This window comes from Marmota monax, unplaced genomic scaffold, assembly GCF_021218885.2.
Source record: "Marmota monax isolate L192 unplaced genomic scaffold, Marmota_monax_Labrador192_F-V1.1 WCK01_AAM20220418_F8-fsc00012, whole genome shotgun sequence".
Taxonomy (NCBI): Eukaryota; Metazoa; Chordata; class Mammalia; order Rodentia; family Sciuridae; genus Marmota; species Marmota monax.
In genome coordinates, this window is record NW_026695227.1 from 8096052 (window position 1) to 8122537 (window position 26486).

Below are 26486 nucleotides of genomic sequence, written 5' to 3' on the forward strand. Positions count from 1 at the left end.
TGTGACCTAGCCATTGTATGTGGGTTCCAAAGCCTCACTGGGTAAGCCTGGCATGCTTGAAAATACAGTTTGTGTAGTGATGGTAATTTTTGTCTTTAAAACTAGGATGATAGTGATATTTAATCAATTATTGCTTTAATTAGAAGCAAACTTGTGGGGATGGGGGTATGCATAGCTCAGTGGTCGAGAACTTACCTAGCGTGCACAAGGTCCGGGGTTTGATCCCCAGCACCACCAAAACAACAACAAAAACTTGTGAATTGTGGCTCTAAATGGCTCTTTTATTGAAGCTCATTTTTCATGGTAAGATATTTTGATGATACTGGCTTTGATAGGAATTCATTTAGCAAGCAGCTGAAGAGGAAATGGCATACTTAGGATGCCATGGGGACTCTGAACACTGAATATTTATTTGCTAGTGTTTTCCAGTTTTAATGGAGGATATCCATAATTCCCAATCCTGATATACTCTTAATTTTGCACATTCAAGAAAAATTTTTTAAAAAGTGGTGAGGAGAAACAGAAAAATGAAGCAATTAGGTCATGGATTTAAACTTCCAAAAACTTGATAGATAATGAGATTGAGAAAGAGAAAGACTGAGGCTTTTGGAGATATACACCATATTTTAAAGCTTAGGGTCTTTTGTGTTTCATCCCCCATCTTGAACCAGATTCTTGTTCATTCTTAATTTTTTTTTAAAATTTTAATATCTATTTTTTAGTTTTTTCGGTGGACACAACATCTTTGTATGTGGTGCTGAGGATCGAACCCGGGCCGCATGCATGCCAGGCGAGTGTGCTACCGCTTGAGCCACATCCCCAGCCCGTTCATTCTTAATTTTTTTTGTTTTAGATTTTTGCTTTAAAAATATAATTTACCTTGTTTTTGTCCATATATAATAGGACTCTGACTACAGTGCTTTACCAAAAATAATTGAGTTTTTACACATCAACTTTGTCCTAAAGTTCAGGAGGTGGTTGCTCCATCTCAAATCCTATTCATGTTTCAGGCAAAAAGAAGGTAGTTGGACAGAAAGGCATGTGCTAGCTCTGTGACTATCTCTTTAATCAGGAAAAAAACAGATTTTACAGAAATTCTTCCCAGTGGACTTTTCTTTGCATCTTATTAGGCAGAACTATGGTCATATGGTTTTGGCTTCAAATGAACCTTTGGGGGGTTAGTGTTTTTAATTTGGCACATTGCCATTCAGGTAAAATTGTAATTCTATAGGTAGTGATGAAAGAGAAGCTAGATATTACCCAGGCAACTAGCAGCATCTGCCACAGCTGTTAACTGGATTCAGCTTCAAAACTTCCTTGCTTGAGTTTCCATCAGGAAAGTGACATATATAATATCAAATTGCAATGATTTCAGTCCAACCAAATCATCCCTGATGCTTCCACAAGTTCCCAGTTTATATCACAGATCCAATTGGGTCATTCCCAATGCCTTCAGGAAGCAGTCTGAATTTCTTTAACATAATGTGCTCTGACTCTGCTTCTCTGCTGAGTCCCTTTCTTGCCACTTGCCTGCATATGCTTTATGCACCAGGCCCTCTAAGCCACATGCAATATTAAAATGCCCAAATACTCTTTCATTCTATGTAAATGCATATGCTACTTCATTTGCTTGCATTGGATGTCCCTTGGGAGTCTGTCGTGAAATATGGCTCCGCATGTCGTTGCTCGTAACATGAGAGCCCATGGGTATTGCTACCTCTGTCTCCCTGTAATGCTTTGGACAAGAATCTATTGTGATTTTTCTCACTCTTCTGTAGTTGTTTGCTTTTCACTCCTAAAATACTGAGTTTCATGAGGGGCCATAGTTTGTTTACCCATGTCTTATTCACATGAGCAACGCAGTATCCAACACAAGGTGAGTCCTTGATAAGTGTTTCTTGGATGAGGAAACAGACCAATTTATTAGCATTGCACATCATTGTTTTAAGGATCTCTGCATCTCTTAAAAACCTCACAGTGAAAAGACTGGAATAAATCTACATAAATGGTTTTCTCATGAATATGTTAATTTCTGTGTAATTGTTACAATATATCTTAGTATAAATCATTTTTTTCTGTAGAAAAAATGTCTTGTGTGATACCATATAATACTTACAAGACCTATTCATTGATTTTTTTCTATGAAATACATTTAAGAATGTTAGCTATAGTATTTAGAACTTAAAATAGTCATGTAGAACATGAGGAATGCAACCAAAAGCCTATAGCATAAGTGCCTGCAGAGATTCCTGACCCACACATCACTAAACTGGACAACTGTGCAAGGATTTTCCCGCAGGAGTTCTGAAGTGAAGTAGCCAAGATGGGCAGAAATTCCACAATTCACTCCTCCAATGTAGAGAAAGTAAAATGCTTTTTATCCAGTAGTTGTTTATATAAACACACACACACACACACACACATACACACACACACACTTTTTAAGTATTATCATCTAGGGTTTAAAGAACTCTACTCAGAATTATTAAATAAAGTGTTCCCTATCAGTTATTCCTGTGAAGTATTTTTGTCTTCCTCATTTTGGAGAATAGTGTCATGTTTTTTCTTTTTAAAATAAATGCTCATTTTTTTATAATTTACTTTAAAAATATTCATACCTGCATGCACTTTTTTTTGTGTGTTAGTTTAGTTCAGGTAATTACTTATCTGTTTTCATTTAGGGAAGTGTATCTTCTGCATAAATTCCAATAGGACAATAATGGGTTCAAAGTTTCAGATTTTATAGTAGAAGTTTGGGTTTGTGATAACCCTGAAAGGAAGAAAACAATAAGGTCTAGTTGTAGGGGAAAAATTTCTGCACTTTAGGGGGCTGGGATTGTGGCTCAGTGGTAGAGGGCTTGCTTAGCATGTGTGAGGCATTGGGTTCAATTCTCAGTGCCACATATAAATAAATAAAATAAAGGTAACATATACATCCACTACTAAAAAATTTTTTTTAAAAAAGATAAGAAAATTCTGCCCTGAAGAAAGTGTCCTATATTTAAATCCTCCCGTTTCTGGCGACACTGGAAGCATATGGATCATATGGGCTTTGACAAATTTTCTCAAGGAGTAAAATTTTGGTATGACATGTATATTAGTCAAAACTAAATGTGTAGCCATGACAAAAAACCTGACAAGAACAACTTAGAGGAAGAAAAGTTTATTTTGGGCTCACGACTTAGAGGTTTAGTCCATGGTTGGCTGATTCCATTGTTCTGGGCCTGAGATGAGGTAGAACATCATGGTGGAAAGGAACACGGTAGAGGAAAGCTGCTCAAGTCATGTAGGCAGGGAAGGTATGTGTGTGTGTGTGTGTGTGTGAGAGAGAGAGAGAGAGAGAGAGAGAGAGAGAGAGAGAGAGAGGAGAGTCCCAAGGTATAGTCCCAAGGGCTTGACCCCACAGGGACCTATTTCTTCCAGCCATATTCCACCTACCTATGGTTATGACCCAGTAGTTCATTCAAACTTATTAATCCATCAAATGTATTAATCCACTGTTGAGGTTACAGCTCTGACTGCTTAAAAGGCCCACATCTGAATCTTGCTGCATTAGGGGTCATGCTATCACAATATGAGTTTTGGGGAGGGCATTTTTAGATCCAAACCATAACAATGTGTGATGTTTTTTGCACCAGCATCTGGGAGTTGGTGATCTCTCTCTCTCTCTCTTTGGTACTGACCACAAACTCAATGTAAACTTGAAGAGAATATGGATTAAAATACTAAAAAGCCTTATTTTGTTTTCCACACAGTAATAATAGCACAATTAGCACATGATACCTGGAAAGAAAGGATAAAACAAAATGTTTTTATCATTGCAGTATGGCATTACCAGGTTTTAGGACTTTGTCTTTCCTTAATTTTCATCTCCTTTTTAAATTCAGCAATTCAGGTCACACTAGTCTAGATTGATTTTCCTCCTCTAAACTCCCATAGTACATGGTCTGTATCATAAATCTAGTCCTTTTTATGAATTGCTCTATATTGTTTTCCATTTCTTTCAAATTTGTCTTCTGATGCTATTGAATGTCAAAGACAGAACCAGTCTGGTTTCACAGTAGGGCTCTTGAACACGTTCATTCAAGAAAATGAAAAATTACATAACATTTTTAATGAATAACATTTCTGTAGTTCTCACTTTCAGAATTTCAAATTCCTTTTTAATAACAATAAAGATTGCACTTTATTTAATCAAAATTTATTATTAATCATGTTCTACAGAGGAAGAGAGGTTGGCCCTATTTGCCTTTGATTATCTAGATAGTAGAAACGTAAAAGATTTCAATTTTCTTGGCTTTCCAAGCTAAATTAAACATGCATCAACCTTAAGATGTACATGATTTCTCTTGAGCAGTTCTCAGACTAACTCTGATGCCAGCTTATTATCAAGATTGGTAAACATAGAAACCCCTGCTATAGTTGCTGTCAGACATGGACGATTTGATGCTCCTAGTCAAAGTTTGAGGGTGGCTTTGTGAAGTTCCATTTTCAAACAGAATGCTAATACTTGGCTTGATAAAACACACACACACACACACACACACACACGAAGAAAAGTAAACAATGGCCAGTTATGTTCATAATATAATTATCAAATCAACAAACTACAAGGAAAATTGAAAAGCATTTTCCTTCCGGCTTATTATAATAACCCATAAGAGTGTCTTATCCTAATCAGTGACTTTCTGTAAAATTCTATGATTGAAGTTTTTTCTACTCATTACAATGTATATGACTACAGAATATTTCCAAAACTCCTCTTTACTATTTCTCAGATAATGGTACAAAAATTTGCCTTTAAAAAAATTCATTGAAATGCCAATAATTAGCAATGTTGCTTAAATACATCACCAACAATTAGCTTGACACGTATCAAAATTTAAAACTAACTGGATGATGTAGTTATAAGATGCCAACGTTCAGATTATGGAATCTAATATCCAGTATGACAATATTAAGAGGTAGTGGGTCATTTAGGAGGTGATTGGGTGATTAGACTATGCCCTTTTGAATGACATTAGCTCTCCTATAAAGGAGACTTGAGAGAACCTGTTTGCCTCCTCTGCCATGTGAGGACACACAGATGGTGCCATTTAAGAACCAGAAGGTCCTCACCAAATATTGAATCTGCTGGCACATTGATCTTTGATTTTCTAGCCTCTAGAACTATCATAAATCTCTGTTCTTTATAAATTACCAAGGGTAGAGTATTTTGTTAGAGCAGCACAGAGTGAAGGCACTGAACTAGAATTAATCAAATTATATTATGTGCAAGTAGGAATGTCACAATAAATTCCACTATTGTGTGTAATTACTATATATCAATAATTTTTTTTTCAAAAAAGACACTGGGTGAAGAATCTGAGCTAGAATAAACAAATGACAACACTCAAAAAGAATGCACCTCATGTTTAGAAATAATCAAACTAATAAGTAGGAAGTCTTCCTAGACAGAGTAAGACTGAAGATAATGTAAGTGTCCAGGGACAATGTTTTCTGAATGCATACAACATGACTTTATTTCTTACTTTGGTATCTTACAGCTTGTAAGTTCCATTTGTTCCATCTGCTCTGATCCTTAGAAACACGAGGAGTGGTAAATAAAGTATCAATATCTTCATATACAGATCAAGAGGAGCTATTTCTCAAGATCAAATGAGGAGAGTTGTGATGGTGGTTTGGTGGTTTGAGACTTGCTCTATTTCAATCCTTCTACCTTTTCTTAATTTTTCCATTTACAAGGAGGAGTTCTCTTCCAGATGAAGAGAGACTTTATCTATTGTTTTTATCCCTTTTTGGATCCTCTTTCCTCTTTACGTCTCACTTTCCTAATCTGCCAAAGGCAGGTAATAGTAGTGCTTAGCTTCATGAGACTATAAAAGGAGCATGTAAAATAAAATACACAGAGCACCGTACACAGGAATGCTGTGATTAATTTCCACCTTTGTGTCATAAACATGCACATATAGGCATGCCTTGTACACACACACACACACACACACACACACACTCAATCCCAGCCCTATTATCTCTGCTGTTGGGTGGGACCAAACAGTAGTTGATCCACAAGAAGTTGAAGAATAGCACTTACAGCAGTCGTTCTCAAACTTATTGTCTCAGAACCCTCAAAAAAGTCTAAAAAAACCATTGAGATTCTCCAGGGAGCTCTTGCTTCTGTGGGTTACATCTACTGATATTAGAAAATAAAGTGGGAATGTTTTGAATATGTATTTTTATTTACTTTGAAAGAGTAATAATGAAAGCATTACATGTTAACAGACAGTTTTTTTTTTTTTTTTTTTTTTTTTTTTTTTTTTTTAGAGAGAGGAGAGAGAGAGAGAGAGAGAGAGAGAGAGAGAGAGAGAGAGAGAGAATTTTTTAATATTTATTTCTTTTTTAGTTATTGGCGGACACAACATCTTTGTTTGTATGTGGTGCTGAGGATCGAACCCGGGCCGCACGCATGCCAGGCGAGCGCGCTACCGCTTGAGCCACATCCCCAGCCCCAACAGACAGTTTTTTAAGGTAAATATATTTTTCTTTGAAAGTAAAAAAAAATAGACAATCTGGCTGAGGCTTTCTGAATTCTGTTCTGTCATGGTAGGGGAGACAGTGAAGTCTTGCTTTTGTCAATGACACATTGAAACATACATGCATCAAGGTTATCAGAGTGACTGGGTGCAAATCACGCAACTGTGTAAATAAAGCAGGTGGAATCTCCAAGCAGTATTGTCTGATTTATTTACGCTATTAATAAAGCACAGGGAGGCCTTCTTTCTATATAGTTTCACTTTAATAATCCTTAATTAAATTTTAGATCATAACGGTGCTCATCAATATAAAATTAACTGAGGAATGCCAGTATAAGAAATGATGCTTCTGTGAGTCAATGCCACTAGGATGTCACGGGTATATAGAAGCAGAACACGTTTTAGTGTGTTCAATTATGTTTTGTTAGGACCTCTATTTACTTACTACATGACAAACAGTGCTTTCAGTGTTTTAGCCATTTTAATCTTAATAGTAGCCCAATGAAGTAGAACTTTCATTACTGGTTCTATAACCCTGGAGGATTTCTTTAATCTTTCTGTAGATAATGAGAATTGTATACATCGTAGGATAAAAAATATAAAGTCTAATAGATGTCTTAGTACAAAATAGATGCTTAACAAATAATAATTAGTATCCTTTGTCCCTTCCAAACTTTTCAGTATAGAGCTATCCGAGTATTAAGCTCTTGAGAAAGCAACACTTTGATAACCTTACATTGAATAGGAATAAAAAGGGGAAGAGAAAATAATGTAATAATGTACACAGGTTCCCCCCCCCACCCCAACCTCCACCCTGCTGTTTTTCCTGCTTAGCTCTTTCCTGATTTTCTTTAGGTCTTGTGTCTCCAGCATTGTGCTTATTTTCTCAACTCTTAGTATAAACATATCTTGACATCTGTGTTGCACAATCGCAAGTACTGAAAAAAGTCCCTGCATTTATTTCATTTATGGAGACCAATCTTTCCTTTGAGAATGTAATTACTAACGTTTGGAGTAATTCTTGAGAATTTCTGCAAAGCTGCTTATATTTAAAATATTTTTGAAAAACATATGTGTGTGTTTGCTTAAGCATATGCTGTATTTTTTGTTTATCAAAAGCTGTTGATTAATATTTACATAAATATATCATGTAAAAAGATCATTCGTTTTTCCGAGTTGTGCACATGCCTGGAAAAAGTCTTTTGTTTCCATTTGACCATGTTACTTTTGGCAGAAGATGGTAAAATCTATGAGACTTCTGTGGATTTAGGTACATCTGTTGGTAGACACAACATGCTTCTTTTTCGTTGCTAATTTAGACCGAGATTATGTTGTTTAAGACACCAAATCCTAAATAGCTGCATTGGTACTTTGAGCTTTATAAATTACCAAAACTTGCATACAGTTCTAATGTCCGTGATAAAATTGCACTTTAGCAATACCAACGTAAAGAAACACAGCAATTTGGTAAAGTAAGGGATTTGGTTTGATTTTAAGGGCGGGTATCTGATGTTTTTCAGGGTTCAGAGGCCCTCCTTCTCTTTCTGTGGGTGGGGACTCTAGCTGCAGTGCTGCAGGGTCCACCTTGAAGTTGGAGATAAAAGGAAAATGTGTGCCCCTGTGTATACTTGTTAATATATTCACCTGGATTTTGAGCCAAGTAGTAGAGGTTAATAAAAACTCTATAGTCAAAAACTGGCCATACAAAGCGCCATATTGTTCAATGTTTTGTGCATAACAATGCTGGGTTTTAAAACAAACAGCATACTGTCTACCCAGAATTTTGATATTTTGATTAGAATGATTTTTTGCATAATTTTGAGTTTTTAAAAAGTTGCGTGAAAATAATACTTACATTGGTAACTGGGCGTTAACTTTTGTTCTGGACACTACTGTCTTACTCACCTCACCCTTATGCTGGCCCAGGGCCCTGCTGCTTTCAGAATGATTTCTGTTCATATCAAGAATGGCTATGGTGTTACAATTTTGCACTGAAGATCCTTTAAGCGTTTTTTCTTGAAACATGGAGAAGTACAATATATGATGAACATGGTAGATTCATATGCCAAGTTGAAACTCTTCTCCAACTAGAAAAAAAATCCTTACTTTGTCCCTCATTATTCTTAGTTCTTCAACCTTTTCTGCTTGAGTCATTTTTATTTTTTATTTGCATTTAATGATTGCTGAGAAATCAAAATTAAAATTAGAGGGCTGGGGACGTGGCTCAAGTGGTAGCGCACTTGCCTGGCATGCGCATGGCGCTGGGTTCGATCCTCAGCACCACATACAAATAAAGATGTCGTGTCCGCCGAAACTAAAAAATAAATATTAAAAAAATTCTCTCCTCTCTCTAAAAAAATTAAAATTAGAGCTCATTCTAAAATCATTTCTTAAATTTAGGAAAATCATAGCTTATATCAGACTTTAAATGAAAACATTTAAAAGGAACATAACTTTGAAAAAATAATTGACAGTGATTTCTTTGCACTAATCTCCTTCTTTCTCCCATGATTTTTAAAATCCTTTCTTTGTAGTCTTTTCAATTCTTGCTTTTCCCCCTTCTCCTCAGACTCTCTGTATTCCTGGAGTCCTGTGTCACCCTTCGGTATTTCTCTCTGATCTCATCCATTCATTCACAATTATTTATTGAGCACCTACTATATGTCAGGCACTGCTTTCAGTGTAAAATGCACCAGTGAACATAATTGGCCAAAATCTTTACCTCCATGAGACTACTTTGAGTGGTGGGAGATGAACAATAATTAAGAGACTGTTGTCTAAATTAACTAATGCATTAGATAATGTTATGCACAAGGTAAAAAATACTGTAAGGTGGCAGGGATTCAAGGAGGGGAAGGTGAGTTGCAATTTGAAATACAGTGGTCAAGGTAGGCCTGACTGAGAAAGCAGCATTCAAGAAAAATTTTGAAGGATAGAAGAGTTGTTCTTATAGCTCTGTAGGCGAAGAGACTTCCAGATAGACAGAACCATCAATGCAATGGTCCTGGGGCAGAAGTGTGCCTGGCCTGGTGGAAAGCAGCAAGGTGATTGCTATGACTGGAATGGTTTGTGTGAGGGGAAAATTGGCAGGAAATGAGGTTACAGGGAGGTCTCTTTACTTTTCCTTCCTTAGTCTCTTCTTCCCAACATGATAGAGTAGAAAGCTAATCTTTTTTCTTAATTCTTTTATTATGCTATTGAGATATTTCCTATTTTTACTTTTGAAAATTAGTCAGAAAAATGCAAAAAGACTTTATTCTTAGTATCCTTTTTTATGACATCGAATGAAGAGCATTTTCCTTCCCCCATTCTTAAGCACATTATGGTTTAGATTGAGGTGTCCTGGTAAAAGCTCATGTTTGAGACGATGTAAGAAAATTTAGAGGTGAAATGATTGTATTGTGAGAGCCTTAACCTAATCAGTGCATTAATTCCATGGTAGGGATTAACTGAGTGGTAAGTGTAGGCAGGTAGGGTGTAACTATAGGAGGTGGGTCATTGGGGTATTTATTTTGTCCCAGGTGAATGGAACTCTCTCTCTGTCTCTTTCTGCTTCCTGGTGCCATGTCCCCAGCTGCTTTCCTCTGCCACACACTTCTGCCATGATGTTCTGCCTCATCTCAGGCCCTGAGGAATGGAGGTGGCCATCTATGGACTGAAGCCTCTGAAACCATAAGTCCCAAAATAAAATTGTCCTCCTCTACCTGTTCTTGTTGGGTCTTTAGGTCACAGTAGTTAAAAGAAAAATAATAATAAAAAAAAAGCTGACAGCACCAAACTGATGAGCCTGGAAGTTCCCTGTTCCTGCCATGCATGAAACCACACTTTTGCCTTAAGCTTCACCTGAGCTTTTCACATGAAATTAGAGATCAAATTCCCTGGAGGTTGCCTCTACATTGCCCGTTCCTCCTATAATCTCCCTTTTCATTACCACCATAAAACACAATGAGCTCATTACTCTTCATTACAGAACACTGCAAACACCTCCAAACCCTTTACTTCTTCAGCCCATTGTAAATATGCTCCCAGATTAGTATTTCTAAAATGTGTTGCTGAGCATATAATCACCAACTGACTTGAAGCCTTAGTTCATTGATCTCACCTCTTTCAAAATTATATACACCACCAAGAATTCAATGGTCTCTCAATTGGGCCCTGGCTTAAAAATCCAGTCTTTGGTTCAAACACTGTCACTCACCGTTTCTCATTCTTACAGTGGATTTTTGTGTCTCTTTGCCTTCCTTTTTTTCGATTTTAATCAAGATTACATTTTTGTAATGTCTATCTCTGATGAAAAAATAATCTTTAAACTTTTCCCTTACTCTCCTCCAGGAGCTGATTTGATTTCTCCTTTCTTTAGATGCCTGGATCTGCTTTGGTGGACCTACTCTTATGACATTTCTTATATTCTAGCTTATTGTAGAATTACTTTCATGTATCATTTCTCTAAAATTTCGAATCCTCCCAGAATATGAGCCATATGTCTTCTCATCTTTACGTGAGCTACAGGAGCCAATATGACATTATACATATAACAGAACACAAAATCAAAACCAAAAATGACAAAATCATAGAATTTGCAGGGAAATGGATGGCATTAGAGCAGATTATGCTAAGTGAAGCTAGCCAATCCCTAAAAAACAAACGCCAAATGTCTTCTTTGATATAAGGAGAGTAACTAAGAACAGAGTAGGGACGAAGAGCAGGAGAAGAAGATTAACATTTAACAGGGATGAGAGGTGGGAGGGAAAGGGAGAGAGAAGGGAAATTGCATGGAAATGGAAGGAGACCCTCAGGGTTATACAGTGGAGGGGGTAGAGAGAGAGGAGGGGAGGGGAGGGGAGAGGAGGGGAGGGGGGATGGTGGAGGATGGGAAAGGCAGCGGAGCACAACAGACACTAGTAGGGCAATATGTAAATCAATGGATGTGTAACTGATGTGATTCTGCAATCTGTGTATGGGGTGAAGGTGGGAGTTCATAATCCACTTGAATCAAAGTGTGGAATATGATATGTCAAGAAATTTGTAATGTTTTGAACAACCAACAATAAAAAATTTAAAAAAAAATAAAATAAAGATCAAAAACTAAAAAAAAAAAAAAAAAAAAAAAAGACTTGCCTAATTCAATGGTGCTTCAACTTGTCTAATTGTCATCATCCTGATAAAAATGTTGGATTCTCAGGCACTTCCCTGGAGATTCTGATGCATTTGATATAAGTGGAAGCCTGGGAAGCTCTATTTTTAGAAGCTTTCAAAATGACTCTGATAATTAACAAAATTTGAGAAACACCAGTTTACTAAAATGTATGTATTAAATAAAAACATATAACCTGATTGCTATTTGAAAAGAGAATATGTGTTAACTTATCTTAGTGACTACATGTAAATAGGATGTTATCATTTGTTAACGTCTTTGTTTATTTTTGTTTACGACATGATGTTTTGCAATGATGACGTTTGACCAGTGCATTCTCAGGGTCTGAGCTGGGAAGGCAACAATTAGAGGAGGAATGCTTAGGCTTAAGAGAAAAGGAGCTAGGGGTGAAATGTCTGAGGACTGTTCCTCTAGACACCCACGTACCCTGTGGAGCCATGTGCACCCTTGAGTGGTCTCTGACTTGGCAGGGCCAGGGCCCTCATTCTCTCCCTGACCTCCATATGGCAGTTTAGGCTGCTGGCAACGCTCTGGAGGGAGAGCCAGTGATGTGGTCCTCCAGGAGACGACTGCAGGCTTTTTCTCTTGATGCTGCAGCCAGCACTGAGAGGATGCTGGAAGCTCTACCTGCGGATCCTGTGGCTGGCACTGGCTGCCTTGGCTTAAGGCATGAATTAGAGTAATCTGCTCTGTATGTACAAATAAATATGCCTATTAATTTAGGGCAACAATGGGAATTTCCTTTATAGAAAAAGAATGTAAAAAAAGAAAAGAAAAAAAAAAGGTCTCATATTAATGAGCGTAAATGGTCTTCTAGCAGTAAATTTTCTGAGTATATCTTACATAATGAGTTTGGAACCAAATCTGTCAGGGAAAGAAGACTGTCTTAATTTAATTGGCCCTATTGGCAAGGATACTATTAATGAAGCAGATGTATTTCTCTCAGCTTCCCTGAATACTTTGATAGCAAGTGAAATTTCTTTCCTTTGATCAGAAATAATGTAGTTAAAACATCTTTCAGAATTAGACTGCTCAGTTTTCTAATATAGTTTTAATTTTCTAATATAGATTTCGGCTTTGTTAGCAGACTTTTTGTGCAAGAATTTCTCTTGATGTGTTGTGTCCTAAATAATCCTAAGGAAAGGCAGACAGACTGGAGCCTATGGATATGTCTCCTGATTTATGCTTGTGTTTGGATATCACATGCTTCTGTGACTCCCAAAGTGATGTTCTTGATGTGCATTTGCAAGATAAGAAGTGGGGTGGGGAAGGTGGGTAGGGCAGGGACTTTGGAGCAGAAAAGAGATGTACTCATAGCTTGGGTGACTTTGAGCAAGTCACACCACCAATATGGAACCCTGTAAAACAACGTGGTATTGTACTTCATTTACTCCCTGCTTTATTTTGAAATAAATGCTATCACATTTGCAAAATGGCATGATAAATAAGATTGTCCCTGCACTAAGGAACTCACAAACACATGGGAATATCAAAATGGAACAACCCAAAATAAGGTCTAGAAAAGGCACCTATAGGCTCAGAATGGCCAGGTACAATAACACCAGGCCTCACTTGGTATGAGCGGAAAGTAAGCCTAGAGCACCCACTGCCCTTTGGAAGGAAGGCACAGTTGTTTAACCCTGCCAAAACACAGAGAGCAAAATATCCTCCTTCTTTTCTTTTCTTTTTAAAAATTTATTGGTTATTTTTAGTTATACATGACAGCAGAATCCATTTTGATATAATTATACAAGCTTGGAATATATCTTATTCTAGTTAGAGTCCCATTCTTATGGATGTACATGATGGTAGGATTCACTGTTTATGACTTTTGCCAGCAAATGGATGGACCTGGAGACTATCATGCTAAGTAAAAGTAGGCCTCCCAAAAACCCAGAGGTCAAATTTTTTTTCTCTGATATGTAGAAGCTTATCCACAATAACGGAGGGGGGTAAGGGGAAGAATAGAAGTGCAGTAGATTAGACAATGGGAATGCAGGGGAGGGAGGGGGACAGGAAAAAGGAAGTCCATGGAATGAATCTGAAATCATTTTACCATGTACATCTACGAAAAGAATGTTTCCTCTTTCAAATGAAACATTCACAGTACTTAAAATAAGTCAAGAGCAAAATAAAAATTATAGAGTAAAATTTTTAGAATAGAATATGACTGATGCTTTAGAGATGAGTTTCTAATGCTTTAGAGATGAGTTTTAGCTGTTCAGTAGCTTCCAGATACTGAAACACTTTTGCCTTTGCACATAAACCAATTATTTATTGTACTTTTACAATTTCCTGAGTTTTTGTGTACTTCTGGGCCATATTCAGAACAGCTTCTCCTGTTGATGCCACTAGATTTTGTGATGGTATTTTGAATACAGTACTACCAACCTGGAAAACTCAGGACTAGCATGCTCTTGATTTGTCAACATTGCAGCAGGGCTAGGATTAAGTGAGGGGGGTGAGGTGGTCACAGGTGTACAGGGTTGAACCCTGTCTCTGGTGGGTAGAATAATGACTTCAAAGTATGTGAAGACCAATCCCTAGAACCTGTGTGTATATTACCTTGCATGTCAAAATGGACTTTGCAGATGTGATTAAGTAAAAGACTTTGATTTGGGAGATTATATTGGATTATCTGTGTGGGTCCAATGTAATCATGAAAATGTCCTTAAAAGTGGGAGCGGTAGTTAGGAGGTCAGAATGATTCTGCATGATTCTTGCTGGCTTTGAGATGGAAGGGGAGGGGGAATCCCTGCATAAAAATAACAAGCATCCCTAGAAACTGGAAAGGGCCAGGAAATGGATTCTCCCCCAGAGCCTACAGGAGGAAGGCAGCCCTGTCCACCCACATCTTGTTTTCTTTTGTCAAGTGAGAGCCATGTCTCACTGCTATACACTACTGTGAGAGAATAAAATTGTGTTACCATATGATACTAAATATAATTTTTTATAGCAGTTGTAGAAAACTATTACACTACTTAAAATTTTGATATTTGGTTCATGATGAATTTTTTTGCATTAATTTTGATGCTTTTTTAAAACATGATGCTACAACATTGTTTTTCTTGGCTACTGGGTTCTTCTGTAGCCAAGGACCCATGTCAGTACCTCACTTACCTCCCTGTAGTCTGGGTCCTGCAATGCAGGCTCAGTTTTGCCCCCAGGACATATCATTATTGGCAGCTCTGGTAATGTTTGTGCTACTCCCATGTTGGAAATGATCAGCAAAATTTTAGACCTCATCTCTTGTCAGCTATCTTTGTCCAACTTAAAGAATGTCTTCAGGTCTTAACAAAGACCACAGTGAGAGTCTAAGTGGGACTCTGGCCAGCTATTTCTCATGAAAGAATGCTAGCAACAGCATGGCATATAGTATGTACAGAAGAACTGTTCTATAGAATATACAGTATGCTTAGAATCTTAAAACTGAATAAGTTTTTAAAACTGAATACATTCTTAAAACTGCATGAGTTTTATTTTTATTTTTTTACTGTGAATTGGATAAGTCCTATTTTATCACCTGTGGGAAGGCCAGTTTAATCTTAAGTTAATATCAATGATTCATTACTTTGAGAAGAATATCTTCTGCTACATAGTTTACCCTGAGGTTAAATTCTAGACTTTTCTTATAACTTGTCAGCCTACAACTGGGGACTGATCTAGGTCCATGTTTTCAGTTAGTATGAGAGTGTCTGATACTAGAGTCACACACTGACTACAGACACTGACTATCGTATCAGACACAAAAAACTTGCACAGAGAAAAATAGCAAAAGTAACAGCTGTAACAGCAGCATCTTCCTTTATAAATATTCAATTTTCACAAAATCTCAAAATAACTGTATGAGAATGAGAATGTTCTGTTATCCCCATTTCCCAAATGAAGAAGCTGAGGCTCAGAGAGGTAATAATACATACCAACGGCCAACGCTTACACAGGACTTATCATCCGCCAGGCTACTTTAAGGGCTTTACATATTTTAACTCATTTAGCCTACAGTGACCCTAAGAGGCACTGTCTCATTTTACAGAAGAGTAAATTTACCCATAAAAGTTAAGCCACTTTCCTAAAATCATAGTTAATAGGCTTAAATGGAGTAAGCAACCTACTTGCTTAAATTTGGGCTGATGGTAAATAAATTGAAGAATAAGAATTTGAACTCCAATCTGTCCAATTTTAAGATGCCATCATGTCCTTTATACCATGCCATGTCCTAAAACCTTGAACTGGACTCTAACCAGTCTAACTGATCTGACAACCCAATCACTTTTTTCCCCCTCCCCTGTCATGACTATGTCACTTGCCTTTGAACAAATTCCAGGCACAGCTCCCTCAGCTCCCAAGGAAGAAGCATTGTTTCAACCCTGCCCAGGGCTTTGAGCAATCGCCAGGAGCACCAAGCCTGCACGTGCCCTCTGCCTAAGACTCCCTTGCTTGCTCCTAATCCTAGCAACACACATGGCAAAGAGGTAAACTGCTTTTTCTCAAAGAGGATTTACGATCCTGACAGCATGGTGCAGGCAAATCTTTATTGCCCTGGTGCCTTGGAAAAGGCATTATCTGTCCAGGGTGGGTAGTGATAATGCTTTTACATCAATGGAACCTACCCCAGTGTTAAAGTACAGTCAGAAGGATTTGTTTTATGCTATTTAGCAACACTTCAGGATATCTTTAAAGAGACACTTCACAATGAAGGTCATTTTTAAAACTCAACTCAAAACCTTAAGATTTACCTGTGGGATATCTTCTGTAAATTGCATTCCAATATGAAAAGCTTTTTTTTTGAGGGGGTGTCTTAAAATATAACTGATAAATACTAGATACTTTTATTAGATGACCAGTTTTAAATCTTTCTATTTTTACTTGATTGTAACCTTAAATTTACTTTGAAGAATGCTTTGTATGAAACAAAAGTTTTGTCCATTTATATTTTAACTTGATTTAAAGTTAACAAAGACTATGACCTTTTCTTTGAGGTCAAACTGTTGATAACATTCACCCAAGGATGAGCAATTCATCTTCTATACAACAAAATATACATTTGCTTGGATGGTTCTATTTTTTCACATTAAACATTTATGAATGGTAGGCAGAGAGTATTAATTTCATGGCCTTAAACACATAATGTGAAGAAGAATGGAAAAACACTTTTGACCTGCGTCCCAGGGCCTGGTTTTTATTTTGCCCATCACAAGCTATGAAAACGTACTGCTCTAGGTATCAATTTTGTCTTAAAATGCAGTTAGTATGTCCTTCCTACTTGGTAGGATTGACTTCAAAATAAAATGAAATAACATGAAAACAATTTAAAGAGAAGTAGTGTAACAAATTCCATATAATTCAAACCACTGAAACTTATTTCTATGGTATCTGTTTCCAGAGACTAAATGCACTGGTACATATTCCTATTTTGTTCCCATTGTAATCTGCATCATGTATTTTATGAGTTATGTATGTTGAAAAATTAAGCATGAAAGGAACTCCTGATACCAGGAGAAAATTTGAGGTTCAAGAAGGGTACTGGGCAGGATTTGGGGGCCTCAACTTTTGTTCCATGTCTGTTCCATCTAATGACCAGACCCTAGCCCTCTTCCTCTGTGAGGTCATCTCGTCTCTCAAGGTGCTGGTTTTCTAATAGGTGGGAAAATGTAGGGATTTTATGAAATAGTGTCTACCTTGTCCTCTTCAGATCCATTCAGTCTTTTCTACTGCTTACGATCTCGAGTTTTAATGCCAGTTTTGGTTATCAAGGAGCATATTAAAAATAGGACAAATGCATGATTATCTCAATAATTTTATTTAAAAGTATTGAAAGAGAACCAATGTGAAATTAGGTCTTTTAAACACACTAATCATTTCCTAAAACTCATAATTTAAACTTACCATAATTTAAACCTCATTACATTCACGTTTCGTGTTATGTTAAAATAGCTAGCACAGTTATTAAGGATTTCCTTTGTTCAAGGCACTGTGATAAACACTTTCTACACACTATATTATTTGTTATACTGGCACTTTGACAAACACTCTGGCACTTGAGGCACTTTGGTAAACACTTCATACATTACCTTATTTAATCCTAAAAAACAATCCTAGGCAGTAAGTCTAATGATTACCTGTGCTTTAGAGTTGAGGAGATGGAAGCATTAAAGAGGCTGGTAACCAGCCAAGGTTGCATGGTTGCTCAGGCTCATTTAGGGTTTGAATCTAGACAGTTGCTCTACATTTTACCATGTAAATGAGTAAATTGTACCTTTTAAAATCATCTAATTAAAAGCCTTCATTATCTTAGTCAAACAGAACTCTGTCTTAAAATGTAAAGGACTATATTTGGATATCTGAATCTAAATTCCTCACCCAAAGATTTGAACAAAGATCTTGCAAGTCCTGACTCTGAAGTGATGATGATACTTGTTCTTTTATTATGGTAGTTTAAAATCTCCTCATTTAAAAAATTCTGCTTTAAATATGATCTGAAAAATTATAATCAGATATTATGATATATAAGATTAAAAAATTGTTATTACTTTATATACTGCACTCGACATGGCCTAGAAGAGAGCGGTTTTGTAGCAACATTAGTCAGATTGACAATTCATGTGACATTTTCCTTCCATGGCAAAATTAGGGATGAGGGTAGGATGTTGAGTTAATTGACTTAGGTCTCCATGTCACTTGTCACTTTTTAAAGCACAGCTTTAGGCCCATATGTTAGAGAAAGTTTTTAATTCTATCCAGTAGAGGGAGATGGTATATTAGCTATTACATTGCAATTTTTAATTCCATTTTTTTTGTCATTTCCTATAGCATTGTAATAGGTGAACCTGGGATAAGAAGTGTTTTGATACTTTCATATGGGAATGATAGGAATTGAGTTCTTCTAGGGAAGTATATGGAACTCTATTTATAGAGTAAAATTAATAAGATATATATACTTATAGATGAAGAAGGGAGAGAGAATCTGAAGTAATTTCAAGTCTGGGTGTAGCTCAGTGGTAGAACAGTTGCCTAATATACACAAGGCATTGGTTTGATCCCCAGCACCACAAATAAATAAATAAATAAATAAATAAATTCATAGAGGAGTTAGAAAGGGATCCCTTTACCACTTAATAACTTAAAAATTGACCCTATTCCTCTTATACTGTCATAAACTACATGGGCAGCTCTGCTCTTTAACTTAAAGAATGTCTTCAGGTCTTAACAAAGACCACAGTGAGAGTCTAAGTGGGACTCTGGCCAGCTATTTCTCATGAATGAATGCTAGCAGCAGAATGGTATATAGTAGATTAAGTGGCCATGTGGTGCTCAGGGATGGCTGGCATTTCTCCCTCACAAGTGGGAAAACAGTCACTATCACTATTTCTTTTTTTTTTTTTTTTTTTTTTTTAAAATGTAGTTTTTTTTTTTTTTTTAAAGAGAGAGAGAGAAAGTATTGAGAGAGAGAGTGAGAATTCTTTAATATTTATTTTTTAGTTTTCGGTGGACACAACGTCTTTGTTTGTATGTGGTGCTGAGGATCGAACCCGGGCTGTACGCATGCCAGGCGAGCGTGCTACCACTTGAGCCACATCCCCAGCCCCTCACTATCACTATTTCTTTATCCTTGAAATCAACTATCAAATGAAAGCCAGGTGTTTGGTTGATAGTACCATGTATCTGTTTTCTCATAAAAATTTAAATATCTTACAAAACTTGTAATTGTTCTTGATGTAGAACAATGTTGAAGTGAAGGTACCAATATTTAGACTTGCAGAAAAAGACATCATCAGCATGTGGGAGTTGGGAAAAAATACTTTGAAAACTTTTTTTTAAACTATTTATTTTTTAGTTTTAGGTGAACATAATATCTTTATTTTATTTTTATGTAGTGCTGAGGATTGAACCCAATGCCTCATGCATGCTAGGTGAGCACTCTACCACTGAGCCACAACCCCAAGCCCTACTATGAAAACTTTTGATGAAGTAAAATATCAGAGGTGGAGTGCTGCTGAAGTAGCTTATAATTAAAAAATTTTTTGAAGAGTTATTTTCATTTTAATTATCTTCTTATTTCTTTTTTTAATAGGCAGATGTTTTTGTATAAGGTTGAGATGAATGATTTAAATGTTTTCTTGAGTGACAGTGGAAATATAAGTCATTTAAGAAGCTCTAAACTTACTCAACCCAATTGCAACTATTAAAGCATTTGGTTAAACTGTATGAAACAAATTCTCTTCAGTCTTCCCTTCTCTTTCATAAGTGTTCTAGTACCCTCTTCAACCCCCAAATGCAGCACGCACGCACACACACACACACACACAAACACAAACCCCACTATTAATGGCTCTCAACATTAGTCTTCAATTGCCCCTGGTGCAGATTATCTGGGCCTATGGGCTAATGTGACTTCTCGAATACCCTAGAAAAATGCTGGGGAGGACGCAGGGCCTGGGTGGCAACTGTGTAGGACACATAAAGGCACACACTGACAAATGCACCATACCTCTCCTGGAACCACAGCTTGAAAATGTCATTATTGTTGGGTTTTTGTTTTTGCTTCTGCATAAAACTGCTATAAACAGCAGTGGTTCTCAAACTGGGATGCACTCACCCCCAGAATTTTCTTGAGGTACTGTGAACATTTTAATGCGTTCTTCCTGTATGCTGTTTCTTTGCCTTCCTGGGCTGACTCTGCTTTAGCTTTGGGTTAACTTCTAACAGCATCCACAAAAGAGCTGGTCACCTTAAACTTACTATAATTAATATTTTCTGAGTCACTGAAAGTGATTATGTCATATAACAGATGGGATTTCACCCAAGCATCCTCATCAAACTTATTTCCCCCAGAATCCTTTTTTTTTCTTTTATCTCAATAATTAGCAATGCTCTTATATCCTTCCATACCAAGAGTGCTTTGTTGTGTCAACAGAAAATTAATTCATTTCTCTCCCTTTGAAGAATTATTACTATTTTCATATTTTTCTTTATGTTTTCCATTCTGTTTCAATATTTCTTATATTTCCTGGTTTTAATCAATAGTTCAGTATGATGTATATGACCGAATATGTAAGTAAAATTAACTACAAATAACTGGAAGGTTTCAAATCAGTATCCAGGCAAAACAAAATAAGACAAGCCCTGCTAATTTTAGGTGTGAACTATCTATGTAAGACTAGTTTTCTTCCTCTCATGTGTGAATTTAGGCTATTACTCATTTTCTATTTAAGCTTTGTATCACATTAATCATACCCTAAACTATACAAGTTACTTTGCTAATGTAAAAAATGCATTAGAATTTTGAAAACTTTAGCAATGCACATTAGTTTTAACAAATTTGATTTATGACAGGTAACAAGAAATGTTTTGGATATATTCATTCTAGAGGATAATTTGTAACAAAGAAGTTGGCATATCAGAGGGAACTCCTGAGAATGCTTAGGCATGGTCTTGTTCAAACCTTTACTACATCCCTTTGGTTGTAAATGGTTTTTGTTTTTTCCATTACTTATGAATTCCTTGTCCTCTTTCTTATTTCATACCTTGTGTAATCATATTTTATTACATTGCATGAAGTGGAATAATTTTCTGACAATTCCTGTTAGTACCACTGTGTCAAACTAAATGAATGAGATTCTCAGTGGATATTTCAAGTTGATTTATGGTGGCCTTTTTTGTTTTGTTTTGTTTTGTTTAAGTAATCATGGAACAAAGTCCAGGGAGCTTCCTCTCATCATTCATAAACATGAAAACTTCTTAACATGCATTGGAAAGAGCATGTAACCAGAACTGTAGAGACCCAGAGTCCAGCTTTTATTCCACTGTCTCCTAACTGTGTGACATTGGTCAAACCATCCTGCCTCTCGGAGACTCAACTTCCTTTTCTGTAAAATGAGAATAACAATGCTTGGCTTGCTCTCTTAAGTTAGGCTCAAATGGAAATTCTTTGTAAACCCCTAAATGTTCTATTATCATACCTTCAAATTAAGAGAAGCGTTTTTCTTGCTTTGCTGTCATCAAGATAAACTTCAACACTAATTTCACGTTCTTGATTTTAAAAATCACAATTTTTAAACCTACATGTTTCTGACCATTTCCTGCAAGCTGTTGATTTTGAATGAGTTTTGTCATCATATTCTGTCATGGGAGCACCATAATGTTACCAAATCTGCAAGCAGATGTGCCCCATTATAAATCCTGGCTCCACCACATATCATATCTTGAGCAAATTTCTTAATCTGGTTAAGCCTCAGTTTTCCTTGGATATGGGGATAATAATACCTGCTTAATAATAGTGTTATGAGAATTAAGTGAGATAGATTTTAAAAGCATCCAGCACTCAACATCAAGGAATGATGGATATTTTTTGATTGTGAGGATAATACATAACAGAGGGCAAATGATTGTTGACACTTGATCCAGGCCACCTCATTAATAGGTCCAATTTGAACTACTGAATAAGAGGAAGTAGACATGGCTAAGGTCTTAATAATTGGTAGCTGTTATTAGTTCTTACAAAATTTCTATAATTAGTTTCCCATGCCAAATATATGTAAATTAACAAATGTGTTTCTTTGTTAGCAAGGATGATATTCAAAGTGAGCAAAAAAAGAAACAGATTTTTTTCTGACTTTAAAAAAAATGAGTATGAAAATGTTCTTCCTGTTTAGGTTTTAAACTTATGATATATAGTGTTTAAAATCTATTTCCTTCATAGGAAAATACACTGGTGGTCATTCTTTAATAAAATTAACCTAGAAAGGAAGGTGTTAATCTTTCAAACTTGCAATAAGTGGAAAGTGACATCATGAACAGAGTATCTCATTCTTATGGTCAAAGGTTATCCTTTTTCCCCCTCTGGAGATTTTCATAATGCTCAAACATTTATAAACTAACCCAATATAATTTTTTCAAATATGTGCAATATTTGCTCATTTGGAAATTTGTGATCCTCTGGCTCTTGTCTTTGTTTTCCTAGCCTCCTCCTTTTAACAGTCATTAGTGTGACGGTGACAGGGTGGGAAAGAAACATAGAAGGTCAAAATTAAAAACAGTCTGACATCTCATATATCAACCTTAAGATATGAGTCATCACAAGGGCTTTGTAAGAAAATGTAAAAGCCCCAAAACTTTTGTGATAAATGCTGTTACTAGTTCTAGCTGTAAACCGGATATTTCACAGGGCACATTTTGTTGGGAGGAGAGATGGGGGAGAGGGTGGCCCCTGTTCTGGGTAGATGATCCTCCTGCAGACACCCTTTCATGGAGTCCGTCTTTTCCAGACTAAACCACAGGATTTCCTGAAGGAGAGGAGCAGAGAGGAAGCACAGGCAGAGGATGACAGTGGTGAAGAAGCACCCTGGAGGGGAAAGCAGGGAAGGCACAGTGGATCCACTGTGAAGTGCAGCTCCTGGAGCAGCCTGCCAGGCTCTCTGTGGGGAAAGACTGGGAGAGGGAGTGAGAGAGGGGGAGAGAGGAGAGAAGAGGTTGGGAAGTTGAGGAGCAGAGTCCCTGGAAGAAGAACTAAAAAGTTTAGGAGTTAAGGAACACAGTGGGACAGGAGACAGACACTGGCAGTGTAATCTTAAAAATAGAATGCATCATGGTAGCACTGCAGAGGAATCCATAAATCTCTAGCAAACACATATTAATAAGCATTGACGAAATAATAAAGGAAACCAATGGAAATAGAGAGGACCAGGAACGGACAGAATAGCAACCCCCAATAAAAAGTGATGGGGTACGGTGGCTCACACCTGTAATCCCAGTGGCTTTGGAAGCTGGAGCAGGAGGATTGAGGATTCAAAACCAGCCTCAGCAATAACGAGGCACTAAGCAACTCAGTGAGACCCTGTCTCTAAATAAAATACAAAAAAGACCTGTGGGTGTGACTCAGTGGTTGAGGGCCCTTGAGTTCCATCCCTGGTAATGCCCCCCACCCCCAATCCCACCACCACCCCCCAAAAAATTAATGAGTATGAAGTGAGAGGAGGTATCTGTGGTCACAGTTCAATTCCCAACTGTGAGAAGGAACTTGGAAGTAGTCTTAATCCTTAACATAAATGTTTAGTAAATTAACACATTACTTTTTCCCATGGTATATACTTAAGTAATAGAATAAGTGTTGCTATTCTGTCCATTCCTGGTCCTCTCTATTTCCATTGGTTTCCTTTATTATTTCGTAGATGCCTATTAAGTTATTTATCTTTGTTCAAGTTGTAGACTAAGAACAAATTAATAAATACATCAAAAAATAGGGAGACAGCAGAGTGTTCATTTTATTGTTCTTGGTTCCTATTTCCTGATACAGTATTTTTCAAATGTAAGATATTTGAATTAATGTTTGTTGAATTAAATTTGAAGTAGACATTCTTGAGCTTTTTCTACCTTTGGAGTCTGTGTGGCTTTTGTCATCTGGGCACTTAGCATTGAGGTTAGCAACTCCATGTGGGAAGCTACACAGTTTGGACCCCCAGCATATGCTGTTTATGCTGATGAACACAGGGCCTTCTTCTCCCCCACCATGACAGTGTCATTCAGCCATCAATTAGACTTGTCCTGGGCCTTTTTTATATGAAGTCTTGTTAGGGTCTGTAAACAAGTCAAGATGGCGCCTGGCATTTTGCCAGAGGGAGTGGTTTGTGAAGTAATGCCAGCAAGCCATTAAGTGTGGAGATTCCTTATTGGTTGACTGATGTATCTAGTTTATGTTAATTAAGATAAGCTGTGTGGAATGTATATATACCACTCCTGTCCTACAATAAACGGCTCCCACTCCTGCTGTATCAATGTACACAAGTTGTTCGTCACCCAATAACCGGGTATTGGTAACCTGCTGGGACAATACAAGATTATAAAGTAGAAACTATAATGCCTCAAATCCACACTGCTAGAGAGGAAGACATACAGACAACATGAAGAAACAAGGGACGAAAGTGCCTAAAACCAACCAAGCTGATACAATAACAGATTCCATTGATAGCATAGTAGATGAAATGTCAGAGAAGGAGTTCAGAATGTACCTAATTAAAGTGATCTGCAAAGCAAAGAATGAATTAAGAGAGCAAACACAGGCAACAATTGACCACTCCAACAAAGAGATAAGAGAGGAAATCCAGGTAGCAAAAGATTACTTCAAGAAAGAGATAGAGACTCTAAAAAAGAACCAAACAAAAATCTGTGAAATGAAGGAAACAATAAACCAAATAAAAATTTCAATAGAAAGCATCAATAACAGACTAGATCACTTGGAAGACAGAACCTCAGGCAATGAAGACAAAATATATAATCTTGAAAATAAAGTTGACCACATAGTGAAGACGATGAGAAACCATGAACAGAAACTCCAAGAATTATGGGACAACATTAAAATACCCAAAATAAGAATTATTGGAATAGAGGAAGGCACAGAGATACAAACCAAAGGAATGCACCATCTCTTCAATGAAATAATATCAGAAAATTTCCCAAACTTGAAGAATGAATTGGAAAATCAAATTCAAGAGGCTTACAGACACAAAATGTATCAAATTACAACAGATCCACAACAAGGCACATTATAATGAAAATGCTAGCATACAGAATAAGGATAGAATTTTAAAAGCCACAAGAGAAAAGGTTCATATTACATATGGGAAAAACCAATTCAGATCTCATCAGATTTCTCAACCCAGATCATCAACACTAGGAGATCCTGCAACAACATACAACAAGCTCTGAAAGAAAATGGATGTCAACCAAGAATCTCATATCCAGCAAAATTAAGCTTCAGATTTAAAAAGATCCAACAGTATGCTGCGTTCCAGAGACTCATAGGAAAAGACATCCACAGACTGAGGGTGAAAAGGTGGAAAAAAACGTATCACTCACATGGGCCACATAAACAAGCAGGGATTTCCATTCTAATATCAGATAAAGTGGATTTCAAAACAAAGTTAGTCAGAGAAGATAAAGGACATTTCATATTGCTTAAGGGAACCACACATCAACAAACATAACAATGATAAATATCTATGCTATAACCAATGGAGCATCTACATATATCAAACAAACCTTTCTCAATTTCAAGAAGCAAATAGATCACAACACAATAATACTGGGTGACTTTAACATACCTCTCTCACAACTGAATAGATCTTCCAAACAAAAACTAAACAAAGAAGCTATAGAACTCAATAATACAATCAAATGATTTAGACTTAACAGACATATATAGAGTATTTCATCCAGCATCAAGCAAATGTACCTTGTTCTCAGCAGCACATGGCTCCTTCTCTAAAATATCATATACTTTGCTGCAAAACAACTCTTAGCAAATACACAAAATAGAGACACTACCCTGTATTCTATCAGATTATAATGAAATGAAACTAGAAATCAATGATAAAATAAAAAAATAGAAGCTACTTCAACACCTGGAGATTAAATAATATGATACTAAATGAGCAATGGACAGCAGAAGACATCAGTGAGGAGATAAAAAATTCTTACAGGTAAATGAGAACACTAATACAATATATCAAAATATCTGGGACACCATGAAGGCAGTGCTAAGAGGAAAGTTCATTGCATTGAGCTAATTCATTAAAAGAACAAAAATCCAACAAATAAATGACCTAACATTACATCTCAAAACCCTAGAAAAAGAAGAACAAATCAACAACAAAAGCAGTAGAATACAGGAAATAATTGAAATCAGAGCTAAAATCAATGAAATTGAAACAAAAGAAACAATTCAAAAAGTTGACAAAACAAAAAGTTGGTTCTATGAAAAAATAAATAAAATTGATAAACCCTTAGCCATGCTAATGAAGAGA